The sequence below is a fragment of the Colobus angolensis genome, unplaced genomic scaffold (assembly GCF_000951035.1).
Source record: "Colobus angolensis palliatus isolate OR3802 unplaced genomic scaffold, Cang.pa_1.0 Scaffold67, whole genome shotgun sequence".
In the NCBI taxonomy this organism is placed as follows: Eukaryota; Metazoa; Chordata; class Mammalia; order Primates; family Cercopithecidae; genus Colobus; species Colobus angolensis.
This window is the reverse complement of record NW_012120376.1, coordinates 8,253,669-8,262,674: the sequence shown is the minus strand read 5'-3', so window position 1 is coordinate 8,262,674 and position 9,006 is coordinate 8,253,669.

Genomic DNA, 9,006 nt, shown 5'->3' with positions numbered 1-9,006 from the left:
TGCTCACTCACTCGCTGCTCATCCTCCCAGCCTTCAGGGGCTGGATTTAAACCCCACTCTCACAGAAATCATGCAGCACTTCAAAAGAAAAGGCTTCTTGGAAGGAAGTGCTGAAATTAAAACAGAGATAAATCTATATATTGCCTCTTATTCCAGAGTCCACACTCACTATCAGAGCATGGGTTATTAGGCCAAGGTAGAATGGAAGTGATTGCTGCCTTAGGGAAAGAACATTTATTTAGCATCTTCTAGATTGTTTTGGATCCCTGAACACAGTGATTGCCATGGCTGCACCGGTAGCCAGAGGTCCGTGTCAGTCATGAAAGCAGGTGTCTGTGAACTTGACTTCCAACTAAGTGACCCACCCAAAGCCTGTGTAGGAGTTTACTAAGCCCCTGTGTTACATTTTCTTCCACCTGTGTCTGAGCCTTCCTCTACTCAGTGGAACATCTATTCTGCCCTTGGCCTTCAGGAAGAGGGGCATCTGAGGGTTCCAGTCATAAGGCTCTCTCCTTCCCAAGATACCAGCACAAAAGGCAAGATGGTCAGATGGCGTCAAAAAGGACCAAGTTAGACATCAGGAAAAGCAATCTCCAAGGACAGCCTATACATGTCTCCCAGAAACACACTGGGGTGTCCTGCTCTGGATTCTTTTAGGAAAGAGCTGGTCAGGGATTCCAGAAGGCCCACTAGCTTGAAAGGCAGGATTCAGAGCTGGAGCTAACCAGGGAGCCAGAAGCAGGACATGGTGGAAGCAAAGCACTCCCATCCCTCTATGCTGAGGTGCCACCGGCTGCCCACCTCCCTCGGGCCAGGGACAGAGGTTTCTCCTGCTTTTTTACCTGGAGTCCCCCATAGCTAAAGAGCAGCAGAAGGCCGAGGCAAAAGGACAGGCTGTTCCAGGTCCCCTCTATTCTCTCACCTCTCACACACCATTACCATCTTTGTGTCCTCTAGCCAAGAAACGCCAGAAGCTCTGGCTCTCAGTAAGGAGAGACCTCAGCATTTCATCAGTAACATGAGCTGTTCAGGAAATGACGGGAACCCAGTCTTCCCTCTTACCACCCCTGTGGTCTTCAAGGAGTCCTTATCCCCCACAGAGACTCTGTTCTTGTGCTAAGGAGTATTCAACCATGGGAATTGGTGTGTTCTTCTGTAGCCCAGCCTCTGCACCCACTTCTTTCTTTTTTTTTTTTTTTTGACGAAGTTTTGCTCTTGTCGCCCAGGCTGCAGTGCAATAACGCAGTCTCGGCTCACTGCAGCCTCCACCACCTCCCAGGTTCAAGCAGTTCTCCTGCCTCAGCCTCCCAAGTAGCTGGGATTACAGGCACACCCAGCTAATTCTGTATTTTTAGTAGAGACGGGGTTTCACCACGTTGGCCAGGCTGGTCTCGAACTCCCGACCTCAGATGATCCCATCAAAATAAGTCTCATGAAGTTGATCTCATTCCTAGAAGTAGAGAGTAGAATGGTGGTTACCAGAGCCTGGAGAAGGAAGTGGGGAAGGAGACATAGGGAGAGATTAGTCAGTGGATACAAAGGTATATTTAGAAGGAATAAGTTCTAGTGTTCTATGGCACCATAAGGTGACTCTGGTTAACAATACTGTACTGTAGATTTCAAAATAGCTAGAATAGAGAATTGTGAATGTTTTCAACACATGGAAATGATAAAGGCATAAGATAATTATAAATTTAGAAAGGAGGAATTTTTTTTTTTTCCTAAGACAGGGTCTCACTTTGTCACCCAGGCTGGAATGCTGTGGTATGATCTCAGCTCACTGCAACCTCAACCTCCCTGGTTCAGGTGATCCTCCAGCCTCAGCCTCCCAAGTAGGTGGGACTACAGGCACATGCCACCACACCAGCTAATTTTTTGTTTTGTTTTTGTTTTTGTTCGTTTTCTTTTTTTTTTTTTTTTTTTTTTTTTTGTAGAAACGGGGTTTCACCACGTTGCCCAGGCTAGTTTCGAACTCCTAAGTTCCAGTGATCTACCCACCTCAGCCTCCTAAAGTGCTAGGATTATAGGCGTGAGCCACCACCCCCAGAAAGAGGCTTTATTTCTTAAAAAACTGTTGCAGCATGTAAGGTGGCTGTTCTAACAGGCTGGGAAGCATAGGCTCCAGTCAAAGCCCAAAAGGTAGGCACTTCGAGGGAGAGGCAGGTGGAACAGGGATTTATGTGCTAAGCAGGTTGGCCAAGTATACACATTCAGTAGGTTATGGGAGGACCTAGGAATATTCCTGAAGGTGGTCCTAACATGTCTGTGCTAAATAAACATGTATGTAGCATATGACCCATGTCCACCTTGGGATGCAAACTTAACATTTAAATGCATTACAATTTAGGGGCCAATCAAAGCTGTAGCTATGGCTTGTGGAACAGGGGAGTCAGTCAGTAAGTGTCTGGTGGTGGAGGAGCTACAACAGTTTTACTATTGCTTATCTTGAGGCCAGAGTTGTTTAGCTACTAAAGAAAAAGGAAAACCTTGTAGCAGTTAGAACGTAGTTTATTCTTTAAGTATAGGAATATGTGACTTAACATTTGCCTGGCATGGCCTTAAGTCCTGTTCACAATTTGGTATCTTATTGCCACAAAGAGTCTATTATGTCAATCTCATGATCTCTATTTTAACATTAATGCTGGTCAATTGTTGTGTCTAAACCACAGAAGAGAGGAGGTATAATAAAGCGTGTCTGACCTTCCATTCCATCATGGCCGAGGACTCAGTTTTTAAGGTTTCTCAGTGGGTGGGGGGCTTAGGATTTCATCTTTAGTTTATAATATGCTAAATATCTTGATTTACTTATTATACAAATGTATAAGTGTATTGAAACATCACACTGTACCCCACAAATATGTACAATTATTATGTGTCAATTAAAATAATAGGCCAGGTGCAGTGGCTCATGCCTATAATTCTAGCACTTTGGAAGGCCGAGGCAGGAGGATTGCTTAAGACTAAGCGTTTGAAATGAGCCTAGCCAACATAGCAAGACCCTGTCTCTATTTAGGTTTTCTTAATTAAAATAATAAAACAAAATAAGTGTCACACTCCCTGCATTCACCACTATCTCCCAGTTACAGACAGAGGATCCATACAAATTACAGGTCACTCCAAGCAGGGGCTCACCATTTGAAGGGAAAAGAGTACATGTGGCCAAAGGCAGGCCAGCCTGAAAGAAAAACCAAAGAAGGCAAAAATGCTCTCTACAGTACCATGAGTAACTAAGGTCACTCCCCCAGCTATGAAGAAGCAAGTCAGGGGCCAGAGAGGGCGGCAGGAAGTGTTTCTACCCTTGTTTCCCTCTGGGAGTGGAATAAAAAATCCTTTCACCTTGTGGAAAGCCTAAGGATCAGGGTAATTACTAGTGCTCCCATCTCCACTGAGAACAGACCATAAGGATGTTGTGGGTCACTTGAGAACTTGGGGGCTCATCCTCACTGACAAGATCAGGTTTGAGTTTTTAAAAGATCATTCCAGCTGTGGTATGGAGAATAGGTAACAGAGACACCAAAAACAGACACAGAGACCACAAACCAGTCCATCAGTCAGAGTACTTGGTTGCAAGCAACAGATCCCACTCTGATCATCTGAAGCAAAGACTAACTATTCAAAGAAGGTTTCACAGTGCACAGCGTCTCCAAGGGGACCAGGTTCCCCAGCCACATGGCCGGGGTGGCACTCAGCACTGAGTGTCAGCTCCACAGCACTGGCAGCACAGTTCATGCAGCACTGCCCAGTGACTACAGCTGGCTCTCGGGACGGCATGCCTGGGCTCTGCCAGATGCCTTCCCTACAAGCTCCTTAGATGGTGAATTCTGCATCCTCCTCTGTAGGATCTGGAAAAGCAACTTACCTTGGGGAATGAAGACCAGTGAGGCATAAAACTTCCCAAACGTTGAAAGGGTGTTCAAAGACACTGGACAGACAGAAAAAAAGACAAACGTCCCCCAGAGATGCCACTGCTGCAACCAGGATCCAGGTGGCCAAGACACTCTACTGAAAAGATAGAGAGATACAATGCAGTGATCTGGAGCAAGCAGAACTTGAGATGATTAGAATCTGAACGGGAAGCATGGAAAGACAGTCAAACCGGAATGAATAGTAATAAGAATAGCTAACATCACATACATGCTATGTACCAAAGACTATACTAACCTCTTGACTAGTAACTGTCTTATTTAATCCCCACAAAAACTCTACGAGGTAGATTCCAATTTTATGGGACCTAAAGCTTATACAGTTGAGGACTGCTCTATTTAATACAAAGAACCTACAAGTACAAATATTAAATTAGCTACAAATATTTATTTAAAATAAAAACATAAATTACCAAACTTAGAAATGTTTTTAAACTGGTAAATGCCAGAAACATCAAACAATTCAGAAAAAAAATATTTGTATTAATTAACTGTCTATCTCAATAATTCCTTATTTCTCACGGATTTTGATGCACACTATCTGATCACCTTTTCATATGACAATTATTTTTGTCTTTTGTCTTTTTTTTTGAGACAGGGTCTTACTCTCACCCAGGCTGGAGTGCAGTGGCATGATCACGCCTCACTGTAGCCTTGACCTCCCAGGCTCAAGCAGTCCTCCCATCACAGCCTCCTGAATAGCTGAGACCACAGATGTGTGCCACTGCACTCAGCTTGTTTTTTGTTTGTTTGGTAGAGACAGAGTCTCGCTATGTTGCCCAGGCTGCTAACTCTCGGGCTCAAGCGATCCTGCCTCCTCAGCCTTCCAAAATGCTGTGATTACAGGCATGAGCCACCGCACCTGGCCCAACAATGATTTTGTAAGACAAGTTCTACAGGAGATTAGAAAGATGATTGGTCTTTCCCCTAGGATAGTTGACTGAAATGTATTTGTTCTTTTATTGATAGTGTAGGGGCAAAACTTTTTCAACTTCACAACTCATTATTGGTAATTTTATATAAATTTTTAGAATGGTTGTCAAATTTGGTCAAACCACTATCAACTTTCTCTTATATATTAGTTATGGTATTTAACAATATTCAAGTTTTCCTGTGCAGTGACTTATCTTTGCACTGACCCCACTCATTAACCAGTTTGTCTTCAAAGTTACCATTATAGTAGTATATTAAAATTTATTTTATCTTCTTTGATGTCAGTATTATATGTCAAATCTGTAAGAAATCTAAATCTTTTCCCAATGTCTTTATAAGACTCACTCCTCTTCATCAATTGGATGATGTTCAAGTTTTCTAAGGCTGCATAACAAGCCACCCCGAGTCTAGTGACATAAAACAACAATTACTTTTTTTTTTTTTTTTCTGAGATGGAGTCTCCCTCTGTCACCTAGGCTGGCATGCAGTGGAGCGAGCTCAGCTCCCTGCAAGCTCCACCTCCTGAGTTCACACCATTCTCCTGCCTCAGCCTCCAGAGTAGCTAAAACTATAGGTGCTCGCCACCACGCCTGGCAGATTTTTTTTTTTTTTTTTTTTTTTTTGTATTTTTAGTAGAGACGGGGTTTCACCATGTTAGCCAGGATGGTCTCGATCTCCTAACCTCGTGATCTGCCCGCCTTGGCCTCCCAAAGTGCTGGGATTACAGGTGTGAGCCACTGCGCCCAGCCCAATCACTTTTTATTATGCTCCCAATTTGGCAGAACAGAAATTTAGACAGGCACAACAGGGAGGTTTGTGTCTGCTCCATAACATCTGGGTGCTCAGCTGGGAAGACTCAACAGACACATGTGACTGGAATAGCTAAAAGCAGCAGCATCTAAAGGTTCCTTCCTTCAAATGTGTGGTGCTGCACTTTGTCCCGCAATGCTGAGTGGCATAGCACAGTTTGGGGAAGAAGTATTCCTGGAAGTCATTCATACATCAGAACAGCTATTAATAACTTGACTATACCCAAAAGTGACTGTGAACCACACAAACATATCCCACCAAACTCAATCTATACCGAACTCAACTTTGCCTTAGATCCAAAAATATCCATGGCTACTTCAACACCCCCCAGCACAAAAGGAAATGTGACAGAGAGGAAGCGAGAGTGAAAAAGACAGACATTACAACAGCCTGCAGTTAACACATCACTTCTGCAATTTATATAAGGACATTTGACCACAGGAACACGATTGCTAAGGCTCTTTCCACGCCTTTATGAAGGACCCCATACAAATGAAGGGCCCCAAAGCTTAAGCTTGACAGTAGGTCCACCTGTAGGTCCACTCTATTGTTATCAACCAGTTGAGGCAACTGAGGCACAGAGACATTAAACAACTTTCCCTAGGCAACACAGCTAGGAAATAACCGACTTGAGTTTCCAACTCTAGAGCCCATGCTTTCAATTCTCCCTCCGAAAACGCGAGTTTGGAGAAAGTAGAAAGATGAGAGCAGCCAAGGAGCTAAGGAGCATAAACAGAGGGGCAGGAGTGAGAAAAGGAGATCGGTGACACAAGGTGTCGGGGGCAGGGACAGGGGAGCCTCCTCTGCTGGAAGCCACTTCCTTTCACCTGGACTGGTTATGCAAATCTTGAGAAAGAAAATGCACTTTTTTCCCATCTCATAAGCAGAGAAGATTCCAGAAGCTATTTGCTGTCGCCCGGCAGGGCACAAGGTCACCCTTCTTGTCTTGCCTCAGGGTTACATTGGCTTTCTCGCTCTGTGTCACCAAATCCACAGGCACCTTGATCAGGTCACCACCCCATAGAGCACCACACTGGTTCATTCTATTGATGAAACTACACTGACAGCATCTGGAGAGAAGAAAATGGCAGGTATCTTTGATGTACATTTATACCTAGGAGATAAATTTAGGGGCCCGGCCCCTCTGTGAAGGTTTTCTGGGGATATCAAGGTATCTCCTCAAATGTTACAGACAAGTTGCCTCACCTTTTGCTCGCTGCAGTAAGAAAAGACCTCCTGTGGTTATCTGGATTTGGGAAGGGACATATAGTCCTTTTGGGTTGGCTGCTTCAACCCACTTATCGGATGTCTTAAAAGCCAGAGGAAGCAAAGGCTCTCCCAGTGGCCCATGCTGCAGTTCTGCTGCTGGGCCTCCCAACTGCCCAGCAGACCGTAAGAGGCTCAGTGTCAGTGGCACTGGAGCCTGTGGTAAATCCAAGAGGTTAATCGCAGATTTGGGAGCCAAACCATGCCCTTTGGGGCAAACAATCAAGATCCTTTTGTAAAACTGTTCTTCGGCTGCTTATAGACAACGGTATACACTGAACAGCTGACCACTGGACACCAGGTAACTGTGGGACAGTATTGCACACCATGAATTGGGTGTAATTTGACCCACTCACCCAAAAGTTAGGTATCCCCAGTAGCACTTAATAGGCAAGTGAAACTGGTAGATTCAGATGAGGCCCAAGTACATCCTGAAAACAAAAGGAGGTTGCATCTACCTCATTCTCCAGCAAACCAATCTTTTTCTGGGGAGATGGGGATGTGGGAGCAGGAGCTTGCTCTGTCACCCAGACTGGAGTGCAGTGGTAAAATCAAGGCTAACTGCAGCTTCGAACTCTTAGGCTCAAGTGATCCTCCCACCTCAGCCACCCAAATAGCTAGGACCACAGGCACATACCATAACATCCAACTAATTTTGTATTTTTATTTTTGTAAAGATGAGGTCTTGCTATGTTACTCAGGCTGGTCTTGCACTCCTAGCCTCAAGTGATCCTCCCACCTTGGCCTTCCAAAGTGCTAGGATTACAGGTGTGGACCACTGAGCTTGGCCCCAATTCATTCTTAATAGGCCTGCAAATAGAAGGGTCATAATGGCAGGAAAGGAGGCCATCCATGAACTTAACAACAGGGTCTTCCCCACAAGCTCTAAGTGGATAGAGCTTGTGGGGGACAAAGTTCTATCCACTTCTACAGAAGCCGTTAGGCCCAAATTTGTGGATTCCCTAAACTCTGACAGACAAGACACAGGCCTGTGATCTTAGCTAGTCCTAGCAGATGCAACTGCCTAAGACTTTGAATCAGGTGCAAGTGATTCAAAGAAGTAGAGGAAAGTTTACAATTCATTTTGGTGATGACCGCAGTGGCATCCAGGGCCCACCAGCAGCAGCCTCAGCATCTGCACGTGCCAGAGGAGTCACCAGCAACAGTGCCAGCAGTGCCTGCAGCGTCCTAGCCAACCACCCCTGCGCTATGACCTGGCCTGTGGTTCTGGTCTCTCAGGTTCTTTTGGTTCCTGATCATTGCCTAAGCCTGGTTTTCCAAGATTCCTCTCAACTCCTTGAGCTACCAGAGTGAGATTTTCTCTAACCCGGAATTGTTCACCTGCTTCTTTCCTCCTCTTCCACGGCCCTTAGGGTCCATCTGATCCTTTCTGAGTTATCCCCCTCATAGCTCACACCAGGCTTTCCTCTTTTCCAAAAACTGAGGAAAAGTGAATTTGTGTCTTCATTGGATCCTTTCTGCATCATAAGAATATTAAGTATCTATACCTTCCCCATTCTTCTCTTCCCTGCGCCATCTCCCAACTCATTCCTGACTCTTAGTTCATTTCCCTACCCTGAAAATTGTGGAAAAAGAGGGGAAAGACATTCGATTGGACTGTAAAGCAATAAAAATTTCTGTGGAGAGAAATTTGGCAAAATGTTTCAAATGCTCTAAAACTATGCATGCGTACATTTTGACCCAGCAATTCGCTTTCTAGAAGTTTGTGCTAAGAAAAGCATTAAGTAATATATAAAGATATAAGTGCAACAATTTCCATCTCAGTAATATTTATAAGAAAAAAATGTTAAATTCCACTGATGGAATATGGTTTAAAATTTTGTACATCTGGCCTGGTGCAGTGGCTCACGCCTGTAATCCCAGCACTTTGGGGGGCCAAGGCGAGTGGATCACCTGAGGTCGGTAGTTCAAGGCCAGCCTGACCAACATGGAGAAACCCCATCTGTACTAAAAATACAAAATTAGCCGAGCGTGGTGGCACATGCCTGGAATCCCAGCTACTCAGGAAGGCTGAGGCAGGAGAATCACTTGAACCCGGGAGGCAGAGGTTGCA